This window comes from Bubalus bubalis, chromosome 19, assembly GCF_019923935.1.
Source record: "Bubalus bubalis isolate 160015118507 breed Murrah chromosome 19, NDDB_SH_1, whole genome shotgun sequence".
Taxonomy (NCBI): Eukaryota; Metazoa; Chordata; class Mammalia; order Artiodactyla; family Bovidae; genus Bubalus; species Bubalus bubalis.
The window spans coordinates 51,719,899-51,745,657 of NC_059175.1; positions in this window are offsets into that span (position 1 = coordinate 51,719,899).

A 25,759-nucleotide genomic window follows, 5' to 3' on the forward strand; every position below is an offset into this window, starting at 1 on the left:
GGAACTGACCATGGCTCAGATCATGAACTCCTTGTTGCCAAATTCAGACTTAAATTGAAAAAAGTAGGGAAAACAACTAGACCTTTCAGGTATGACCTAAATCAAATTCATTATGATTATACAATGAAAGTGAGAAATAGATTCAGGAATTAGATGTGATAGAGTGCCTGAAGAACAATGAATTGAGGTTCATGACATTGCACAGGAAGCAGTAATCAAAACCATCCCCAAGAAAAAGAAATACAAAAAGGCAAAACGGTTCTTAGATGAGGCCTTACAAACAGCTGTGATAAGAAGAGAAGTGAAAGGCAAAGGAGAAAAGGAATTGAATGCACGGTTCGAAAGAATAGCAAGGAGAGATAAGAAAGCCATCCTCAGATATCAATGCAAAGAAACAGAGGAAAACAACAGAATGGGAAAGACTAGAGATCTCTCCAAGAAAATTAGAGATACCAAGGGAACACTTCATGCAAAGACGGGCACAGTAAAGGACAGAAATGGTATTGACCTAACAGAAGCAGAAGATATTAAGAAGAGGTGGCGTGAATACACAGAACAACTATACAAAAAAGATCTTCACAAACCAGATGACCACAATGTTGTGATCACTCACCTAGAGCCAGACATCCTGGAATATGAGGTCAAGTGGGCCTTAGAAAGCATCACTACGAACAAAGCTAGTGGAGGTGATGGAATTCCAGTTGAGGTATCTCAAATCCTAAAAGATGATACTGTGAAAGTGCTACACACAATATGCCAGCATATGGCCATAGGACTCAGCAGTGGCCATAGGACTGGAAAAGGTCACTTTTCATTCCAATCCCAAAGAAAAACAATGCAAAAGAATGCTCAAACTACCACACAATTGCACTCAACTCAGACGCTAGCAAAATAATCCCCAAATTTTAGTTAACAGCTAAATACCCGTATTAACTGGCTTTAATGTACTTCTCCTGCCATTAGGAAAAAAAAAAAAGGTGGGAGGAGCCAAACATTCTCCAAGCCAGGCTTCAGCAAGACGTGAACCGTGAACTTCCAGATGTCCAAGCTGGATTTAGAAAAGGCAGAGGAACCAGAGATCAAATTGCTAACATCCGCGGGATCATCAAAAAAGGAAGAGAGTTCCAGAAAAACATCTACTTTAACTTATTGACTACACCAAAGCCTTTGACTGTGTGGATTGCAACAAACTGTGGAAAATTCTTAAACAGATGGGAATACCAGACCACCTGACCTGCCTCCTGGGAAATCTGTATGCAGGTCAGGAAGCAACAGTTAGAACTGGACATGGAACAACAGACTGGTTCCAAATCAGGAAAGGAGTAGGTCAAGCCAACATTGTCACCCTGTTTATTTAACTTATATGCAGAGTACATCATGAGAAACACTGGGCTGGAAGAAGCACAAGCTGGAATCAAGATTGCCAGGAAAAATATCAAAAACTTCATATATGCAGACGACACCACCTTTATGGCAGAAATCGAAGAAGCACTGAAGGACCTCTTGATGAAAGTGAAAGAGGAGAGTGAAAAAGTTGGCTTAAAGCTCAACATTTAGAAAACTAAAATCATGGCATCCACTCCCATCACTCGATGGCAAATAGATTGGGAAACAATGAAAACAGTGACAAACTTTATTTTTGAGGCTCCAAAACCACCACAGATGGTGACTGCAGCAGTAACATTAACAGACAATTACTCCTTGGAAGAAAAGTTGTGACCAACCTAGACAGCATATTAAAAAGCAGAGACATTACTTTACCAACAAAGGTTGGTCTAGTTAAAGCTATGGTTTTTCCAGTAGTCCTATATGGATGTGTGAGTTGGACTATAAGGAAAACTGAACCTAAACAATTTGTGCTTTTGAACTGTTTTTGGAGAAGATTCTTCAGAGTCCCTTGGACTGAAAGGTATCCAACCAGTCCATCTTAAAAGGAAATCAGCCCTGAATATTCATTGGAAAGATTGATGCTGAAGCTGAAACTCCAATACCTTGGTCACCTGAGGCATAGAACTGACTCTTTTGAAAAGACCATGAAGCTGGAAAAGATTGAAGGCAGGAGGAGAAAGGGACGACAGAGGATGAGATGATAGAATGGCATCACCGACTCAATGGACATGAGTTTGAGTAAACTCTGGGAGTTGGTGATGGACAGGGAGGCCTGGCATGCTGCAGTTCATGGGATCTCAAAGAGTCAGACACAACTGAGCACCTGAACTGAACTGATGAATGATTTTCATTGTAAAATGGACAGAAATCATAGCTAATCTGAGTTAGAATCTCAACGTTGCTATAATCTCGGGTGATCCATCAGGTTTTTCTTTTTCCACTCTTGAAGCAGTCCAGTTTTTGTCTTCTATCATCAGATCAGATCAGATCAGTCACTCAGTCATGTCTGACTCTTTGCGACCCCATGAATAGCAGCACGCCAGGCCTCCCTGTCCATCACCAACTCCCGGAGTTTACTCAGACTCACGTTCATCAAGTCAGTGATGCCCTCCAGCCATCTCATCCTCTGTCGTCCCCTTCTCCTCCTGCCCCCAATCCTTCCCAGCATCAGAGTCTTTTCCAATGAGTCAACTCTTCGCATGAGGTGGCCAACGTATTGGACTTTCAGCTTTAGCATCATTCCTTCCAAAGAAATCCCAGAGCTGATCTCCTTCAGAATGGACTGGTTGGATCTCCTTGCCATCCAAGGGATTCTCAAGCGTCTTCTCCAACACCACAGTTCAAAAGCATCAATTCTTCAGTGCTCAGCCTTCTTCACAGTCCAACTCTCACATCCATACATGACCACAGGACAAACCATCGCCTTGACTAGACGAACCTTTGTTGGCAAAGTAATGTCTCTGCTTTTGAATATGCTATCTAGGTTGGTCATAACTTTCCTTCGAAGGAGTAAGCGTCCTTTAATTTCATGGCTGCAGTCACCATCTGTAGTGATTTTGAAGCCCAGAAAAATAAAGTCTGACACTGTTTCCACTGTTTTCCCATATATTTCCCATGAAGTGATGGGACCAGATGCCATGATCTTCGTTTTCTGAATGTTGAGCTTTAAGCCAACTTTTCCACTCTCCACTTTCACTTTCATCAAGAGGCTTTTGAGTTCCTCTTCACTTTCTGCCATAAGGGTGGTGTCATCTGCATATCTGAGGTTATTGATATTTCTCCCGGCAATCTTGATTCCAGCTTGTGTTTCTTCCAGTCCAGCGTTTCTCATGATGTACTCAGCATATAAGTTAAATAAACAGGGTGACAATATACAGCCTTGACGAACTCCTTTTCCTATTTGGAATAGTCTGTTGGTTCATGTCCAGTTCTAACTGTTGCTTCCTGACCTGCATACAAATTTCTCAAGAGGCAGATCAGGTGGTCTGGTATTCCCATCTCTTGAAGAATTTTCCACAGTATATTCCATCCTTATTTCTCTCTCTCTCTCTCTCTATCTGATGACTCATTTTCAGTCTACTTTGCTGTCTCATTTTCCTACATATGCCAATTAAAACTGATTTTCTTATGCATTTCCTATATATTCTTTTCTTTTATGCCACCTCTCTACCTCCTATTGTGGTTTTTGTTTAGTCACTAAGTCATGTCTGATTCTTTTGAACCCCATGGACTGTAGGCCACCTGGCTCCTCGGTCCCTGGGGTTTTCTAGTCAAGAATACTAGAGTGTGTTGCCATTTCCTCCTCTAGGGGATCTTCTGGCTCAGGGACTGAACCTGAATCTTTTTCATTGTAAGACACATTATTTTCCACTCTATCACCTGAGAAGACCCAACCCTTTCCCTAGATAAATGCATCCTCTCCATGATTTTAAGTCCCATTTATATTCCAGTTCAGTTCAGTCACTCAGTCGTGTTCATTTTTGCAACACTATGAATCGCAGCACGCCTGGCCTCCCTAACCATCACCAACTCCCGGAGTTCACTCAAACTCATGTCCATCGAGTCAGTGATGCCATCAAACCATATCATCCTCTGTTGTCCCCTTTTCCTCCTGCCCCCAATCCCTCCCACCATCAGGGTCTTTTCCAATAAATCAACTCTTCACATGAGGTATCCAAAGTATTGGAGTTAAAGCTTCAGCATCAGTCCTTCCAATGAACACCTAGGACTGATTTCCTTTAGGATAGACTGGTTGGATCTCCTTGCAGTCCAAGGGATTCTCAAGAGTCTTCTCCAACACCACAGTTCAAAAGAATCAATTCTTCAGCACTCAGCTTTCTTCACAGTCCAACTCTCACATCCATACATGACCACTGGAAAAACCACAGCTTGGACTAGATGGACCTTTGTTGGCCAAATAATATCTCTGCTTTTCAATATGCTGTCTAGGTTGGTCATAGCTTTCTTAGAGACCCCAAAATGTATTATCTCCAGACCAGATCTGCTTTACTGGTTTCTTTTATTTTTAATTAAAATTTTTTATTTTAATTGAAGGCTAATTACTTTGCAATATTGTATTGGTTTTGCCATACATCAACATTAATCTGCCACGGGTATACAAGTGTTCCTCATGCTGAAACCCCCTCCAACCTCCCTCCCTGTACCATCCCTCTGGGTCATCCCAGTGCACCAGCCCCAAGCATGCTGTATCCTGCATCCAACTTGGACTGGCAATTCATTACTTATATGATAATATACATGTTTCAAAGCCATTCTCCCAAATCATCCCACCCTCTCCCTCTCCCAGAGAGTCCAAAAGACTGTTCTATATATTTGTGTCTCTTTTGCTGCCTCACATACAGGGTTATCATTACCATCTTTCTAAATTCCATGTACATGCATTAGCACTGGTCATAACAAACACCCTCTTCCAACAACACGAGAAGACTCTATACATGGACATCACCAGATGGTCAACACCAAAATCAGATTGATTATATTCTTTGCAGCCAAAGATAGAGAAGCTCTATACAGTCAGCAAAAACAAGACCAGGAGCTGACTATGGCTCAGACCATGAACTCCTTATTGCCAAATTCAGACTTAAATTGAAGAAAGTAGGGAAAACCACTAGACCATTCAGGTATGACCTAAATCAAATCCCTTATGATTATACAGTGGAAGTGAAAAATAGATTTAAGGGCCTAGATCTGAAAGATAGAGTGCCTGATGAACTATGGAATGAGGTTCGTGACATTGTCCAGGAGACAGGGATCAAGACCATCCCCATGGAAAAGAAATGCAAAAAAGCAAAATGGCTGGCTGGGGAGGCCTTACAAATAGCTGTGAAAAGAAGAGAAGTGAAAAGAAAGGAGAAAAGGAAAGATATAAGCATCTGAATGCAGAGTTCCAAAGAAGAGCAAGAAGAGATAAGAAAGCCTTCCTCAGCAATGAATGCAAAGAAATAGAGGAAAACAACAGAATGGGAAAGACTAGAGATCTCTTCAAGAAAATTAGAGATACCAAGGGAACATTTCATGCAAAGATGGGCTCAATAAAGGTCAGAAATGGTATGGACCTAACAGAAGCAGAAGATATTAAGAAGAGGTGGCAAGAATACACAGAAGAACTGTACAAAAAAGATCTTCACAACCCAGATAATCACGATGGTGTGATCACTGACCTAGAGCGAGACATCCTGGAATATGAAGTCAAGTGGGCCTTAGAAAGTATCACTATGAACAAAGCTAATGGAAATGATGGAATTCCAGTTGAGCTATTTCAAATCCTGAAAGATGATGCAGTGAAAGTGTTGCACTCATATGCCAGCAAATTTGGAAAACTCAGCAGTGGCCACAGGACTGGAAATCATCATTTTTCATTCCAATCCCAAAGAAAGGAAATGCCAAAGAATGCTCAAACGACTGCACAATTGCACTCATCTCACATGCTAGTAAAGTAATGCTCAAAATTCTCCAAGCCAGGCTTCAGCAATATGTGAACCGTGAACTTCCTGACATTCAAGTGGGTTTTAGGAAAGGCAGAGGGACCAGAGATCAAATTGCCAACATCTGCTGGATCATGGAAAAAGCAAGAGAGTTCCAAAAAAACATCTATTTCTGCTTTATTGACTATGCCAAAGCCTTTGACTGAGTGGATCACAATAAACTGTGGAAAATTCTTCAAGAGATGGGAATCCCAGACCACCTGATCTGCCTCCTGAGAAATTTTTATGCAGGTCAGGAAACAACAGTTAGAACTGCACATGGAACAACAGACTGGTTCCAAATAGGAAAAGGAGTACATCAAGGCTGTATATTGTCACCCTGCTTATTTAACTTATATGCAGAGTACATCATGATAAATGCTGGACTGAAAGAAACACAAGCTGGAATCAAGATTGCTGAGAGAAATATCAATAACCTCAGATATGCAGTTGACACCACCCTTATGGCAGAAAGAGAAGAGAAACTCAAAAGCCTCTTGATGAAAGTGAAAGTGGAGAGTGAAAAAGTTGGCTTAAAGCTCAACATTCAGAAAACGAAGATCATGGCATCCGGTCCCATCACTTCATGGGAAATAGATGGAGAAATGGAGGAAACAGTGTCAGACTTTGTTTTTTGAGGCTCCAAAATTATGGCAGATGGTGAGTGCAGCTATGAAATTACAAGACACTTAGTCTTGGAAGGCAAGTTATGACCAACCTAGATAGCATATTCAAAAGCAGAGACATTACTTTGCCAACAAAGGTCCGTCTAGTCAAGGCGATGGTTTTTCCTGTGGTCACGTATGGATGTGAGAGTTGAACTGTGAAGAAGGCTGAGCACTGAAGAATTGATGCTTTTGAACTGTGGTGTTGGAGAAGACTCTTGAGAGTCCCTTGGACTGCAAGGAGATCCAACCAGTCCATTCTGAAGGAGATCATCCCTGGGATTTCTTTGGAAGGAATGATGCTAAAGCTGAAACTCCAGTACTTTGGCCACCTCATGTGAAGAGTTGACTCATTGGAAAAGACTGATGCTGGGAGAGTTTGGGGGCAGGAGGAGAAGGGGACAACAGAGGATGCAATGGCTGGATGGCACCACTGACTCGATGGACATGAGTCTGAGTGAAGTCCGGGAGTTGGTGATGGACAGGGAGGCCTGGCGTGCTGCGATTCATGGAGTCACAAAAAGTTGGACATGACTGAGCGTCTGAAGTGAACTGATATTGTATTGGTGTTTTTCTTTCCAGCTTACTTCACTCTGTATAACAGGCTCCAGTTTCTCTACCTCATTAGTATTGATTCAAATGTATTCTTTTTAATGGGTGAGTATTACTCCATTGTGTATATGTACCACTGCTTTCTTATCCATTCATCTGCTGATGGACATCTAGGTTGCTTCCAGGTCCTGACTATTATAAACAGTGCTGTGATGAACATTGGGGTATACTTGTCTCTTTAAATTCTGGTTTCCTCTGTGTGTATGTCCAGCAGTGGGATTGCTGGGTCATATGGCAGTTCTATTTCCAGTTTTTTAAGGAATCTCCACACTGTTTTCCATAGTGACTGTACTAGTTTGCATTCTCACCAACAGTGTAAGACGGTTCCCTTTTCTCCACACCCTCTCCAGCATTTATTGCTTGTAGACTTTTGGATCACAGCCATTCTTACTGGCTTGAAATTGTACCTTATTGTGGTTTTGATTTGCATTTCTCTGGTAATGAGTGATGTTGAGCATCTTTTCATGTGTTTGTTAGCCATCTGTATGGCTTCTTTGGATAAATGTTCTTTGGCCCATTTTTTGATTGGGTCCTTTATTTTTCTGGAATTGAGCTGCAGGAGTTGCTTGTATATTTTTTAGATTTGTTCTTTATCAGATGCTTCATTTGCTATTATTTTATCCCATTCTGAAGGCTGTCTTTTCACCTTGCTTATAGATTCCTTTGTTGTGCAGATGCTTTTAAGTTTAATTAGGTCCCATTTGTTTATTTTTGCTTTATTTTTTTTTTAAAGGGATGATGTTTATTTTGACGGGTAACATTCTAAGCACTTAGCTAATTTAATTCTCACAAAAACTAAACAATTTCTATTATTATGTATATTTTACACAGGAGGCATCAGGGTGTTTTGCCCAAGTATAACCAACTGGTCTGTGGAGAGCCAGATTTTGCTTTTACTTCCAATATTCTGGGAGGTGGTTCATAGAGGATCTTGCTGTGATTTATGTCGGAGAGTGTTTTGCCTATGTTCTCCTCTAGGAATTTTATAGTTTCTGTTCTTATGTTTAGATATTTAATTCATTTTGAGTCTATTTTTGTGTATGGTTTTAGAAAGTGTTCTAGTTTTGTTCTTTTACACGTGGTTGACCAGTTTTCCCAGAACCACTTGTTAAAGACATTGTCTTTAATCTATTGTATATTCTTGCCTCATTTGTCAAAGATAAGGTGTCCATAGGTGCGTGAGTTTATCTCTGGGCTTTCTATTTTGTTCCATTGATCTATATTTCTGTCTTTGTGCCAGTACCACACTGTCTTGATGACTGTGGCCTTGTAGTAGAGCCTGAAGTCAGGCAGGTTGATTCCTCCAGTTCCATTCTTCTTCTCAAGATTGCTTTGGCTATTCGAGGTGTTTTGTATTTCCATACAAATGTGAAATTATTTGTGCTAGCTCTGTGAAAAATACCGTTGGTTGCTTGATAAGGATTGCATTGAATCTATAGATTGCTTTGGGTAGTATACTCATTTTCACTATATTGATTCTTCCAATCCATGAACATGGTATATTTCTCCATCTATTAGTGTCCTCTTTGATTTCTTTCACCAGTGTTTCATAGTTTTCTATATATAGGTCTTTAGTTTCTTTAGGTAGATATATTCTTAAGTATTTTATTCTTTTCGTTGCAATGGTGAATGGTATTGTTTCCTTGATTTCTCTTTCTATTTTCTCATTATTAATGTATAGGAATGCAAGGGATTTCTGTGTGTTGATTTTATATCCTGCAACTTTACTCTATTCATTGATTAGCTCTAGTAATTTTCTTGTGGAGTCTTTACGGTTTTCTATGTAGAGGATCATGTCATCTGCAAACAGTGAGAGTTTTACTTCTTCTTTTCCAATTTGGATTCCTTTTATTTCTTTTTCTGCTCTGATTGCTGTGGCCAAAACTTCCAAAACTATGTTGAGTAGTAGTGGTGAAAGTGGGCACCCTTGTCTTATTCCTGACTTTAGAGGAAATGCTTTCAATTTTTCACCATTGAGGATAATGTTTGCTGTGCGTTTGTCATATATAGCTTTTATTATGTTGAGGTATGTTCCTTCTGGTCCTGCCTTCTGTAGAGTTTTTATCATAAACGGATGTTGAATTTTGTCAGAGGCTTTCTCTGCATCTATTGAGATAATCATATGGCTTTTATTTTTCAATTTGTTAATGTGGTGCATTACATTGATTGATTTGTGGATATTGAAGAATCCTTGCATCCCTGGGATAAATCCCACTTGGTCATGGTGTATGATCTTTTTAATGTGTTTTTGGATTCTGATTGCTAGAATTTTGTTAACGATTTTTGCATCTATGTTCATCAGTGTTATGGGCCTGTAGTTTTCTTTTTTTGTGGGATCTTTGTCAGGTTTTGGTATTAGGGTGATGGTGGCCTCAGAAAACAGCAACCCAAAACCTGTGGGACACTGTAAAAGCAGTGCTAAGAGGAAAGTTCATAGCAATACAAGCATACCTAGAGAAACAAGAAAAAAGTCAAATAAATAACCTAACTCTACACCTAAAGTAACTAGAAAAGGAATAAATGAAGAAACCCAGGGTTAGTAGAAGGAAAGAAATCTTAAAAATAGGGCAGAAATAATTGCAAAAGAAACAAAAGAGACCATAGCAAAAATCAACAAAGCCAAAAGCTGATTCTTTGACAGGATGCATAAAATTGACAAACCATTAGCCAGACTCATCAAGAAACAAAGGGAGAAAAATCAAATCAGTAAAATTGGAAATGAAAATGGAGAGATCACAACAGACAACACAGAAATACAAAGGATCACAAGAGACTACTATCAGTAATTATATGCCAATAACATGGACAACGTGGAAGAATTGGACAAATTCTTAGAAAAGTACAACTTTCCAAAACTGAACCACGAAGAAATAGAAAATCTAAACAGACCCATCACAAGCAGAGGAATTGAAACTGTAATCAGAAATCTTCCAGCAAACAAAAGCCCAGGTCCAGACGGCTTCACAGCTGAATTCTACCAAAAATTTAGAGAAGAGCTAACACCTATCCTACTTAAACTCTTCCAGAAAATTGCAGAGGAAGGTAATCTTCCTAACAGTTTCAACCTCACTTTATTGAATCAACGATTTTCCCATCTGCTCACAATCATGTAAACCTAGCCCAGAATATGGTTCTTTTAAAGCACATTTTTTTTTTTTTAGTTTGCTTTAGAAACCTGTTTTTATGTTTCACTTCTGTTGCTCTGCATATCCAATCTATCATTAAGTCTTGTCAGTTTAGTCTTATCAATATATAACTATATCCATTTTCTTTTCACCTTTTACAAACTGTATTTTGATCTATTCAAATCAGTTTCACCCAACTTATTTAAGCATTTGTAAAAATCAACCTGCTATTTTGTTTTGAATAGTCCCATCCTAAGCAATTTCACTCAACTCATTCCCAAAACTGTAGTGAACTAATTTTCAATAGTTTTGATCATTGAATTATCTTGCTTAACACTCACTGAGAATATTTCCAGTACATTTAGGATAAAATTGAAAACTCTTAGTCTGGCCTATAAATTTCCACTTGCCATTCCATCTTTATTCTGCTTGCTTTTCCTATCAATCTTTATATTCTAAGCACCAGGACCTTCTTAAAGTTCATCTAAAAGACAAAATCTATCTATCCTAAAGTCCTCTGCTGTTGTTTTGTCATTGTACAATTGTAAAGTTGTGCCCAATTCTCTGTGACCATGAACTGTAGCACACCAGTTTTCTCCCAGAGATTTCTCAGATTCCTGTCCATTGAGTCCATGATGCTATCTAACCATCTCAACCTCTGTCCCCCTTATCTCCTTTTGCCCTCAATCTTTCCCAGCATCAAGGTCTTTTCTGATGAGTCATTTTTTTGCATCAGGTGCCCTAAGAGTTCTTACACATGTTATTTTTTTCTACCTAGAACTGTTTTCTTTGGTCCTTGGATGGTAATTTCAGAGTCATCTATCAGTCCTCAGCAGAATTGCCTCTGACTCAGACAATAAAGATGGTAAAGAATCTGCCTCCAATGCAGGAGACACAGGTTTGATCCCTGTGTCAAGAAGATCCCCTTGAGAAGCGAATGTCTTCCCATTCCAGTATTCTTTCCTGTAGAATTCCACAGACAGTCCATGGGGGTGCGTGGGGGAGGGTCACAAAGAATCTGACAAAACAGTGACTTTAGGAGATGTCTTAGAAATACTTAAAGCCCAATTACATGGCAAATATGAAAACATTTTGCTGCACCCTTACTTTTTATTATATTATTCATTTAGTATAGAGTCTTCCATTGCTTGCAATTGTTATTCATTAGGCTGATGATATTCATAAAGGTTCTCTTACTTAGTGATGGGAAACTCCATGAACTCATATATATGTTATCTACCTAGATCATCTCAAACTAATGCAACATTGTGAATTAACTATAATTCAATAAAAAATACAGTTTGAAAAAGGAACCTTTCTTATACCAAATCTTTCTTATTCTTTTAATCTCTTCTACCTTGAAGAGTTCAGCCCTTAAAAGGGGTCTCATGATTAGGTCAGGCCCATCAGGAATACTTTATTTTTCTTAAAATCAGCTCATTTATAAACTTAATTACTGAACTTTTTTTATGAGACTGAAGAGAAAAAAGTTGATAATTTCAGTTTTATAGTTGAAACTTCAGCATTCTTTTTGAATAACTGATACATCAAGCTGACATAAAATCATTAAAGATATAGGTGACCTGAACTATTGCTGAACTTGATATCATTGACATTAATAGAGCACTCCATCCAATAATAGCAGAATACCTATTTGTCAAAATCCACAGAGCTTTACTTCACAAATAGTACATCTTTATATATGCAGTGCATGCCTGTGTGTTCAGTTGTGTCCGATTCTTTGTAACCCTATGGACTGTAACCTGCCAGACTCCTCTGTCCATGGAATTTTCCAGGCAAGAATACTGGAGTAGGTTGCCATTTCCTACTCCAGGGCATCTTCCTGACTGAGGGATGGAACGTGTGTCTCTTGTGTCTCCTGAATCTCCTGCCTTGGCGAGTAGGTACTTTACCACTGTGACACTTGGGACGCCTATGTATGCAATGAAGATCATCAGTTAGGAGGCTATGTGATCCCAGGATAGAATGCAAAATGTTACAATCTATCTTATAAACATTTAAAATAACTTCACTGAATGAAGTAGAAAGAGTGCTGACCAAGGTGACTTTGAAAATGAATGCAGTCTAATACTAAAAGCAAAAAATCTGTTCATACACATTTCAACTTAACTGACAAATAAGTTTCTCTGTGAGGTACATGTTGTCAATTATTTTACCTCTACACACATATAACGGAGTTAACCATTTAAAGAAGTACATTTCAGATGATGGAAGTCAAATTTTTCATTGTTGTAGTGAGAGTTTGAAGATAGGGAGATAGGGCTAGGGTGATCATGTAGATTAGAGTTTGAGACATAAATAAGGACTCATGTAGATATTATTATAGACACAGATGGTTGCATTTAAAACTATTTATAGATATGTATGTACATGGGAAAGAATACACACATATTTTTATTTTCTTGTCAGCTGAGAAGTCCTTAAAATATATGATACCACCATAGCATGAAGCACAACTAGCATTAAGACATAAAGAAACCTGGGATTTTTGAAAAATGGCCAATATAAAAATGGGGAAAAATATACAAGAATGGGGAGAAAATATACAAGATGAAAGTGGAGCAACTGGAAGTGCTAGAATGTAAAGAAGTACTCAAAATATTTGAATTTATGTATTATTTCAATTTGGGAAGAAGTGCATTGAAAATTGTATTCTCTTATTTCTGTTATAGATTTTATTCACATTTTCAGTAGTGATTTCAAAAATGCATTATTATCAATGCATCTTCTAGTATATAAATCATCCGTATGTTAACTGCAAATTTTATTTTATATAGAAGCCTACCTATTATGACAATCTCACACCTAAGCCAGGACAGGTAGCTTTTAGCAATGGAAAGGACATAACCTTGTGGCCTTGGATGCCATTGTTTAACTCATCTATCTGGGAAATAAAGAATTACATAGAATTCACCTACATTGTTAAGATAGTTAAAGCAATGACAGTTGTTTAAAAATAAATTTTTATTACTTTAAGAAATTTACATTTATACAGTCAAAAGAAAATCATCTTCTGAATAGGGTTTCTAATAAAAGAACTTTGTCTTAATCTACATAATCTGAGCAGAAAACTTCTAGACCATCTCTAGCAATACCTTACAGAATAAGATTTACAAACCCCAATAAACCATTTTTTATGTCAGTGTCAGTTTAGAATAAATTGATGGCTGCTAAAACTTAATTTAGTTAGAGTCTCTTCTGATCATATTTATAGTTTTATAGACAGCCATGTTCAATTCAATTATATTATATCTTTCAATATGCAAGGTTTAAAGTAAGAATCTATTTTAAATTCTCCGATATTCAGGAATCTATCCAATTATGCTAAACTAAATATTTTAAACAAAATATTTTATTTAATAAAGCATTTGATCCCAATAGTAAATCTGCCAATATGAATCTCCACATTTTATTTTTTAATTTTCTGAAACACACCTGCCAGAGTAATTGCAGACTCCTGCAAGTAATCTGATATCACATGAAAAGTTCAGACTACAAACAAGTTAATATTAATATGCAGAATAGTGAATTGATATTTATATTACTCTCAAAAGGAAATCTTGTTTTATAAAGTGAATTAAATTTGCAATTAGATCTTGAAATTGGTATTTTGGATCATTTTAGACAGTGGACTTTCAGTTTCTGATGTTAATAATGACATAATCATTTGTTGAATAGTTTTTTTTTTATTGAATAGTTTTTTAAGTGATCAAATAATGAGATAATTAGGGGATTCAGTAACTAGAGAAAGGAAGGAAAGGAATACAATTATGATATATATACAAAATATGGCTTTTATTATAGCATAGTTTTTTAATGAATTCTGTCAATTACTTTAAGGAAAATACAACTTAACCTAGACTATTTTATTTATTTACTTTTGTTATAGCATTTTATTTGTTCGGTTTGGTACATTGTTAGTGCAAAATTTTTTATTATTATTATTTTTATTTATTTATTTATTTATTTTTTACTTTAAAATATTGTATTGGTTTTGCCATACATCAACATTTATCCGTCACATGTGTACACATGTTCCCCATCCTGAACCAGTTACACTGAATAAATTTGATAAAATATTGCAGTTTCTAGCTGTTCATAGGGTTGGTTTCATCTTAATTTTCCAACTAACCTCTTGACCATCTAGTCAAAGCTGTGGTTTTTCCAGTAGTCACGTAAGGATGTGAGAGTTGGACCATAAAGAAGGCTGAGTGCTGAAGAATTGACACTTTTGAATTGTGATGTTGGAGAACATTTTTAATGCGTCCCTTGGACTTCAAGGAGATCCAACCAGTCAATCCAAAAGGATATCAGTCCTGAATATTCATTGGAAGGACTGATGCAGAAGCTCCAATATTTTGGCCTCCTAATGTGAACAACTGACTCTCTGGAAAATACCCTGATGGTGGGAAAGATTGAAGAAGCGAGGAGAAGGGAACGACAGAAGATGAAATGGTTGGATGGCATCATCGACTCAGTGGACATGAGTTTGAGCAAGCTTTGAGTGTTGGTGATGGACAGGGAAAGCCTGTCATGCTGCAGTCCATGGGGTTGCAAAGAGTCAGACATGACTGAACGACTGAACTGAACTGAACATCTTAACAGAGTTAAAGCAACCCATGCCCAAGACCAGGGGGGTGGCTGGGAGGACCAACCCCACGTCCAAGCAGCTGTGGCTGCGTGGGCGCAGGAGGGCCTAGAGGAGCTATCCCACGTTGAAGGTCAGGAAGGGTGGTGGTGAGGAGACACCCCTCATCCAAGGAAAGGAGCAATGGCTGTGCTTTGCTGGAGCACCCGTGAAGAAATGCCCCACGCCAAAGGTAAGAGAAACCCAAGTAAGACGGTAGGTGTTGCAAGAGGGCATCAGAGGGCAGACACACTGAAACCATACTCACAGGAAACTAGTCAATCTAATCACACTAGGACCACAGCCTTGTCTAACTCAATGAAACTAAGCCATGCCCGTGAGGCAACCCAAGATGGGCGGGTCATGGTGGAGAGATCTGACAGAATGTGGTCCACTGGAGAAGGGAATGGCAAACCACTTCAGTATTCTTGCCTTGAGAACCCCATGAACAGTATGAAAAGGCAAAATGATAGGATACTGAAAGAGAAACTCCCCAGGTCAGTAGGTGCCCAATATGCTACTGGAGATCAGTGGAGAAATAACTCCAGAAAGAATGAAGGGATGGAGCCAAAGCAAAAAGAATACCCAGCTGTGGATGTGACTGGAGATAGAAGCAAGGTCCCATGCTGTAAAGAGCAATATTGCATAGGAACCTGGAATGTCAGGTCCATGAATCAAGGCAAATTGGAAGTCGTCAAACAATGGCAAAAGTGAATGTCAACATTTTAGGAATCAGTAAACTGAAATGGACTGGAATGGGTGAATTTAGCTCAAATGAACATTATATCTACTACTATGGGCAGGAATCCCTCAGAAGAAATGGAGTAGCCATCATGGTCAACAAACGAGTCTGAATTGCAGTACTTGGATGCAATCTCAAAAACAACAGAATGTCTGTTCGTTTCCAAGGCAAAACATTCAATATCACAGTAATCCAAGTCTATGCCACAACCAGTAATGCTGAAGAAGCTGAAGTTAAAAGGTTCTATGAAGACCTACAAGACCTTTTAGAACTAACACCCAAAAAAGATGTCCTTTTCATTATAGGGGACTGGAATGCAAAAGTAAGAAGTCAAGAAACACTTGGAGTAACAGGTAAATTTGGCCTTGGAATACAGAATGAAGCAGGGCAAAGACTAATAGAGTTTTGCCAAGAAAATGCATTGGTCATAACAAACACCCTCTTCCAACAACACGAGAAGACTCTATACATGGACATCACCAGATGGTCAATACCAAAATCAGATTGATTATATTCTTTGCAGCAAAAGATGGAGAAGCTCTATACAGTCAGCAAAAACAAGACCAGGAGCTGACTGTGGCTCAGACCATGAAATCCTTATTGCCAAATTCAGACTTAAACTGAAGAAAGTAGGGAAAACCACTAGACCATTCAGGTATGACCTAAATCAAATCCCTTATGATTATACAGTGGAAGTGAAAAATAGATTTAAGGGCCTAGATCTGAAAGATAGAGTGCCTGATGAACTATGGAATGGGTTCGTGACATTGTACAGGAGACAGGGATCAAGACCATCCCCATGGAAAAGAAATGCAAAAAAGCAAAATGGCTGTCTGGGGAGGCCTTACAAATAGCTGTGAAAAGAAGAGAAGCGAAAAGCAAAGGAGAAAAGGAAAGATATAAACATCTGAATGCAGAGTTCCAAAGAATAGCAAGAAGAGATAAGAAAGTGGTCTTTGTGATCAATGCAAAGAAAAAGAGGAAAACAACAGAATGGGAAAGACTAGAGATCTCTTCAAGAAAATCAGAGATACCAAGGAACATTTCATGCAAAGATGGGCTCAATAAAGGACAGAAATGGTATGGACCTAACAGAAGCAGAAGATATTAAAAAGAGGTGGCAAGAATACACAGAAGAACTGTACAAAAAAGATCTTCATGAACCAGATAATCACGATGGTGTGATCACTGACCTAGAGCCAGACATCCTGGAATGTGAGTTAAGTGGGCCTTAGAAAGCATCACTATGAAAAAAGCTAGTGGAGGTGATAGAAATCCAGTTGAGCTATTCCAAATCCTGAAGGTGATGCTGTGAAAGTGCTGCACTCAATATGCCAGCAAATTTGGAAAACTCAGAAGAGGCCGCAGGACTGAAAAAGGTCAGTTTTCATTCCAATCCCAAAGAAAGGCAATACCAAAAAATGCTCAAACTACCACAAAATTGCACTCATGTCACATGCTAGTAAAGTAATTCTCAAAATTCTCCAAGCCAGGCTTCAGCAATATGTGAACCATGAACTTCCTGATGTTCAGCTGGTTTTAGAAAAGACCGAGGAACCAGAGATCAAATTGCCAACATCTGCTGGATCATAGAAAAAGCAAGAGAGTTCCAGAAAAGCATCTATTTAACTTTCTTCACTATGCCAAAGACTTTGACTGTGTGGATGACAATAAACTGTGGAAAGTTCTGAAAGAGATGGGAATACCAGACCACCTGACCTGCCTCTTGAGAAATTTGTATGCAGGTCAGGAAGCAACAATTAGAACTGGACATGGAACAACAGACTGGTTCCAAATAGGAAAAGGAGTTCATCAAGGCTGTATATTGTCACCCTGTTTATTTAACTTATATGCAGAGTACATCATGAGAAACTCTGGACTGGAAGAAACACAAGCTGGAATCAAGATTGCTGGGAGAAATATCAATAACCTCAGATATGCAGATGACACCACCCTTATGGCAGAAAGTGAAGCGGAACTAAAGAGCCTCTTGATGAAGGTGAAGGTGGAGAATGAAAAAGTTGGCTTAAAGCTCAAAATTCAGAAAACAAAGATCATGTCATCAGGTCCCATCACTTCATGGGAAATAGATGGGGAAACAGTGGAAACAATGTCAGAATTTATTTCTCTGTGCTCCAAAATCACTACAGATGGTGACTGCAGCCATGAAATTAAAAGATGCTTACTCCTTGGAAGGAGAGTTATGACCAACCTAAATAGCATATTCAAAAGCAGAGACATTACTTTGCCAACAAAGGTCCATCTAGTCAAGGCTATGGTTTTTCCTGTGGTCATGTATGGATATGAGAGTTGGACTGTGAAGAAGGCTGAGCGCTGAAGAATTGATGCTTTTGAACTGTGGTGTTGGAGACGACTCTTGAGAGTCCCTTGGACTGCAAGGAGATCCAACCAGTCCATTCTGAAGGAGATCAGCCCTGGGATTTCTTTGGAAGGAATGATGCTAAAGCTGAAACTCCAGTTCTTTGGCCGCCTCATGTGAAGAGTTGACTCATTGGAAAAGCCTCTGATGTTGGGAGGGATTGGGGGCAAGAGGAGATGGGGATGACAGAAGATGAAATGGCTGGATGGCATCACTGACTCAATGGACGTGAGTCTGAGTGAAGTCCGGGAGTTGGTGTTGTACAGGGAGGCCTGGCATGCTGTGATTCATGGGGATGCAAAGAGTCAGACATGACTGAGCGACAGATCTGATCTTATTAAAAGTACATGAAAGCAAAAGTCACTCAGTCATGTCTGACTCTTTGCGACCCCATGTACTATACAGTTCATGGAATTCTCCAGGCCAGAATATTGGAATAGGTAGCCTTTCCCTTTCCAGGGCATCTTCCCAACCCAGGGATCAAACCCAGATCTCCCTCATTGCAAGTGGATTCTTTACCTGCTGAGCTATCAGGGAAGCCCATTAAAGATATATAGTTACAAGGACAGAAACATAGATCAATGGAACAAAATAGAAAGTCCAGAGATAAATCCACGCACCTATGTACACCTTATCTTTGACAAAGTAGGCAAGAATATACAATGGAGAAAAGACAATCTCTTTAACAAGGGCTGCTGGGAAAACTGGTCAACCACTTGTAAAAGAATGAAACTAGAACACTTTCTAACAACATACACAAAAATAAACTCAAAATGGATTAAAGATCTAAACATAAGACCAGAAACTATAAAAATACTAGAGAAGAACATAGGCAAAACACTCTCCAAAATAAATCACAGCAGGATCCTCTATGACCCACCTCCCAGAATATTGGAAATAAAAGCAAAAATAAACAAATTGGATCTCAGTTCAGTTCAGTTCAGTTGTTCAGTCGTGTCCGACTCTTTGCAACCCCATGAATCGCAGCACACCAGGCCTCCCTGTCCATCACCAACTCCCGGAGTTCACTCAGACTCACGTCCATCGAGTCAGTGATGCCATCCAGCCACTTCATCCTCTGTCATCCCCTTCTCCTCCTGCCCCCAAACCCTCCATTTCCACTATTTCCCCATCTATTTCCCATGATGTGATGGGACTGGATGACATGATCTTCGTTTTCTGAATGTTGAGCTTTAAGCCAACTTTTTCACTCTCCTCTTTCACTTTCATCAAGAGGCTTTTTATTTCCTCTTCACCCTCTGCCATAAGGGTGGTGTCATCTGTATATCTGAGGTTATTGATATTTCTCCCAGCAATCTTGATTCCAGCTTGTGCTTCTTCCAGCCCAGGGTTTCATGATGTACTCTGCATATAGGTTAAAAAAGCAGGGTGACAAGATACAGCCTTGACGTACTCCTTTTCCTACTTGTAATCAGGCTGTTGTTCCATGTTCAGTTCTAACTGTTGCTTCCCGAACAGCGTACACATGTCTCAAGAGTCAGGTCAGGTGGTCTGGTATTCCTATCTCTTTCAGAATCTTCCACAGTTTATTGTGATCCACACAGTCAAAGGCTTTGGCATAGTCAATAAAGCAGAAATAGATGTTTTTCTGGAACTCTCTTGCTTTTTCCATGATCCAGCAGATGTTGGCAATTCGATCTCTGGTTCCTCTGCCTTTTCTAAAACCAGCTTGAACATCAGGAAGTTCACGGTTCATGTAGTGCTGAAGCCTGGCTTGGAGATTTTTGAGCATTACTTTACTAGCATGTGAGATGAGTGCAATTGTGCAGTAGTTTGAGCATTCTTTGGCATTGCCTTTCTTTGGGATTGGAATGAAAACTGACCTTTTCCAGTCCTGTGGCCTAATTAAACTTAAAAGCTTCTACACAACAAAGGAAACTACAAGCAAGGTGAAAAGACAGCCTTCAGAATGGGAGAAAATAATAGTAAATTAAGCAACTGACAAACAACTAAACTCAAAAATATACAAGCAACTCCTGCAGCTCAATTCCAGAAAAATGTTTGACCCAATCAAAAAATGGGCCAAAGAACTAAGTAGACATTTCTCTAAAGAAGACATACAGATGGCTAACAAACACATGAAAAGATGCTCAATCACTCATTATCAGAGAAATGCAAATCAAAACCACAGTGAGGTACCATTCACACCAGTCAGAATGAGTGTTATCCAAAAGTCTACAAGCAATAAATGCTGGCGAGGGTGTGGAGAAAAGGGAACCCTCTTACACTGTTGGTGGGAATGCAAACTAGTACAGCCACTATGGAGAACAATGTGGAGATTCCTTAAAAAACTGGAAATAGAACTGCCTTATGACCCAGCAATCCTACTGCTGAGCATACACGGTAAGGAAACCAGAATTGAAAGAGACACGTGCACCCCAATGTTCATCACAGCACTGTTTATAATAGCCAGGACATGGAAGCAACCTAGATGTCCATCAGCAGATGAATGGATAAGAAAGCAGTGGTACATATACACAATGGAGTATTACTCAGCCATTAAAAAGAATACATTTGAATCAGTTCTAATGAGGTGGATCAAACCGGAGCCTGTTATACAGAATGAAGTAAGCCAGAAAGAAAAACACCAATACAGTATACTAACACATATATATGGAATTTAGAAAGATGGTAACGATAACCCTGTATGCAAGACAACAATAGAGACACAGATGTATACAACAGTCTTTTGGGCTCTGTGGGAGAGGGTGAGGGTGGGATGATTTGGGAGAATGGCATTGAAACATCATATATGAAACGAATTGCCAGGCCAGGTTTGCTGCAGGATACAGGATGCTTGGGGCTTGAACACTGGGATGACCCAGAGGGATGGTACAGGGAGGGAGGTGGAGGGGGATTCAGGATGGGGAACATGTGTACACCCATGGTGGATTCATGTTGATGTATGGCAAAACCACCACAATATTGCAAAGTAATTAGCCTCCAATTAAAATAAAAACATTTATATTAAAAAAAATAAAGGTAAAAAAACAAAAAGATATATAGGTAAACACCAATGAGGAAAGAAGCATGTGTATTTAAATGTCACTTTCTATTACTATTACTATTACTATTGGGAAAAAGTAAGGCAGACATTATTATAATTTTTTTTTTAGTTACTTTTTTAAGTAATCAACTCAGAAAAAAATGAAGTTTTTTGGAATTATATAATTTGTTTTTGCCTAAAATGTGGATTAGTAGGCTATACAGTCTGCACTAGGATCTAATCTATATTTAGCTTTTAACAACTTATTTATTTCTATTTATTTGTGACATCAAGTTTGATAAATATTACAAATATATACACCCTTAATGTGATTTGGATTAAAATAAACAATTTAAAAAACTGAACATTTTATTATGGTCTTTATTCCTAAAGTTACCTCCATGTTTAAAATAATCCAAGTGCCTGAACCTACCTGTTATGCTAACATTTTGAAACATCAGCCTATATTTTTACACCATTAAATGTGGCACAATTATTCATGAAATCGATTGTTGCTTTATTTAAAAAAAAAAAAAACAAAAACTGAACACTTTGAGGGTCCAGGAAATTAAAAGCTAAAAATCTGATCTTCATTTACTATGAAAAAAGAAACTGAAATCCAAGTGCTTCAAAGCTAAAATTCTGATTCAGAGCAGATCAGAATTCTCATTCAAAAGAAAAAGAAGGGGAGAAGTAAGCAGATGGGAAGCATGGCATCTAGTATCCCATTTGATTTCAAAGGTTCTAAAAACAGGTGGATTTTTCAGAGAAGTGGGCCAGTTCATACATGAGAAGTAAAATCACAGAAAAATACAAAGGTGTATTAAAAAGTCTCTTCTTTCCTGGTATATTACTGTCAGAAGCATTTAGATAAGTGTTTATGAACTGGTTTGAGGCCTGGGGACACTTTCAAAATGTGGTTGAAAGAAAGAAACAGGTCCAGACTTTATAAAATGCACAGAAGCATGTAGAAAACTTAATGGGTAATATATATCTTTCATTATAAACTAAAAATACCTGCTCACATATTTTAATCAAAAGATTTTAAGAGGTTGTATTGAATATATTATTTTTTTAAATTTAGCTGTGTTATAATTGAAGCCAGTATTTTATTTCTGAAATTGATTCAATGTCCAGATATTGCAGTAGACCAGACGGCTTTTGCATATTGCAGTATAAAAACTTAGATTTTGAAACTAGATTTATTTGTAATTAAGCCCATTTCTGTCAATTTCTCAATGCCATACCCCAGTCAATAACTCATTTTTTTAAATATGCATGATCAGTTGGAAGCCAGTAAAATCATGGCTTGTAGTAAAACTTGGGTATTAAAGCTAGCTATGTAGATGTAAAATTAGTGGAGTTAAAACACTAACAAATAAATTTACAGAAGTAAAGTATGGTTAAAATTACTGAATAATTTAAAGTCCTATTGAAACTTCAAATTTTAAATGTTGTTAAATTAAAATTATATAACAGAAAATACGTCACAGGAAAAGTTTAGAATATATCTGTATGTATGTGTGTATATGTATACATACAAATCATTTAAAATTATTGAAACATGTTCTTCATTTTGTATTAATATCTTGCTTTAAATTATATAAATTATCTTCATGATTTTTTTTTGAAGTGGCAAATTTTCTAATAATATGAATAAGACCTCTGAAAAATGAAGTATATAGAGTAATTCACAACCAGTGTAGCACAACTCTCTTTTTCATCACTTCAATAGAAAAATATAATTTGTAAATAAATGTTACACTATGTCCCATTTCATCTTTTTTTTAGTGAAAAGACGATGTCCCTTAAAGATGCCATTCTTAGATATTTCTCTAGGTTGAGAGTGTCATACGGACAGAAATAAGCCAGACAGAGGAGAAAGATCATATTATAGACTTTATATGGGAAATCTAAAATGAAATGATAACAAATTAACGTAGAAAACAGAAATAGACTCACAGACTTCCAAAACAAGATTATGGTTCTTAGGGAAAGGCTACTGGGAAGGTATGGTTAGTGAGTTTGGGATGGATATATGCATACTATTATATTTAAACAAATAACCAACAAGGACCTACTGTATCACACACGGAACTCTGCTCAATGTTATGTGGCAGCTGGGACAGAAGCAGAGTTTTGGAAAGAATGTATACATGTATATGTATGAATGAATACTTTAGTTGTTCACCTGAAACTATCCTGTTAATAGGCTTTGTGCCAGTACAAAAAAAAAAAAAAATGAAGTAAAAAACTACAATTGTTAGTATTACTGACTATCAGATCAGATCAGTCGTTCAGTCGTGTCTGACTCTTTGTGACCCCATGAATTGCAGCACGCCAGGCCTCCCTGTCCAACACCAACTCCAGGAGTTCACTGAGACTCACGTCCATCGAGTCAGTGATGCCGTTCAACCATCTCATCCTCTGTAGTCCCCTTCTCCTCCTGCCCCCAATCCCTCCCAGCATCAGAGTCTTTTCCAAAGATTACTGACTATAGGAAATGCATTAAAACTTAGAAAACATTATCAGTACACTGATCAGTTCAGTTCAGTCACTCAGTCATGTCCGACTCTTTGAGACACCATGAGTCACAGCATGCCAGGCCTCCCTGTCCATCACCAACTCCCGGAGTTCACTCCAACTCATATCCATCGAGTGAGTGATACCATCCAGCCATTTCATCCTCTGTAGTCCCCTTCTCCTCCTGCCCCCAATCCCTCCCAGCATCAGAGTCTTCTCCAATGAGTCAACTCTTCGCATGAGGTGGCCAAAGTATTGGAGTTTCAGATTCAGCATCAGCCCTTCCAATGATCACCCAGAGCTGATCTCTTTAGAATGGACTGGTAGGATGTCCTTGCAGTCCAAGGGACTCTCAAGAGTCTTATCCAACACCACAGTTCAAAAGCATCAATTCTTCGGTGCTCAGTGTCCTTCACAGTCCAACTCTCACATCCATACATGACCACTGGAAAAACCATAGCCGTGACTAGACAAACCTTTGTTGGCAAAGTAATGTCTCTGCTTTTGAATATGCTATCTAGGTTGGTCATAACTTTCCTTCCAAGGAGTAAGCGTTTTTTAATTTTATGGCTGCAGTCACCATCTGCAGTGATTTTGGAGCCCAAATAAAGCCTGACACTATTTTCACTGTTTCTCCATCTATTTGCCATGAAGTGATGAGACCAGATGCCATGATCTTCGTTTACTGAATGTTGAGCTTTAAGCCAACTTTTCCACTCTCCTCTTTCACTTTCACCAAGAGGCTTTTGAGTTCCTCTTCACTTTCTGCCATAAGGGTGGTGTCATCTGCATATCTGAGGTTATTGATATTTCTCCCAGCAATCTTGATTCCAGCTTGTATGTCTTCCAGTCCAGCGTTTCTCATGATGTACTCTGAATATAAGTTTAATAAGCAGGGTGACAATGTACAGCCTTGACATGCTCCTTTTCCTACTTGGAACCAGTCTGTTGTTCCATGTCCAGTTCTAACTGTTGCTTCTGACCTGCGTATAGGTTTCTCAAGAGGCAGATCAGGTGGTCTGATATTCCCATCTCATTCAGAATTTTCCACAGTTTATTGTGATCCACACAGTCAAAGGCGTTGGCACAGTCAATAAAGCAGAAATAGATGTTTCTCTGGAACTCTTGCTTTTTCCATGATCCAGCAGATGTTGACTATTTGATCTCTGGTTCCTCTGCCTTTTATAAAACCAGATTGAACATCTGGAAGTTCACAGTTCATGTATTGTTGAAGCCTGGCTTGGAGAATTTTGAGCATTACTTTACTAGCGTGTGAGATTAGTGTAATTGTGCCATAGTTTGAGCATTCTTTGGCATTGCCTTTTTTTGGGATTGAAATGAAAACTGACCTTTTCCAGTCCTGTGGCCACTGCTGAATTTTCCAAATTTGCTAGCATATTGAGTGCAGCACCTTCACAGAAGCATCCTTCAGGATTTGAAATAGCTCAACTGGAATTCCATCACCTCCACAAGCTTTGTTCATAATGATGCTTTCTAAGGCCCACTTGACTTCACAGTCCAGGATGTCTGGCTCTAGGTCAGTGATCACACCATCGTGATTATCTGGGTCGTGAAGATCTTTTTTGTACAGTTCTTCTGTGTATTCTTGCCATCTCTTCTTAAAATCTTCTGCGTCTGTTAGGTCCTTACCATTTCTGTCCTTTATTGAGCCCATCTTTGCATGAAATGTTCCCTTGGTATCTCTGATTTTCTTGAAGAGATCTCTAGTCTTTCCCATTCTGTTGTTTTCCTCTATTTCTTTGCATTGATCGCTGAGGAAGGCTTTCTTATCTCTTCTTGCTGTTCTTTGGAAATCTGCATTCAGATGCTTATATCTTTCCTTTGCTCCTTTGCTTTTCGCTTCTCTTCTTTTCACAGCTATTTGTAAGGCATCCCCAGAGAGCCATTTTTCATTTTGCATTTCTTTTCCATGGGGATGGTCTTGATCCCTGTCTCCTGTACAATGTCACGAACCTCATTCCATAGTTCATCAGGCACTCTATCTATCAGATCTAGGCCCTTAAGTCTATTTTTCACTTCCACTTTATAATCATAAGGGATTTGATTTAGATCATACCTGAATGGTCTAGTGGTTTTCCCTACTTTCTTCAATTTAAGTCTGAATTTGGCAATAAGGAGTTCATGATCTGAGCCACAGTCAGCTCACAGTCTTGTTTTTGTAGA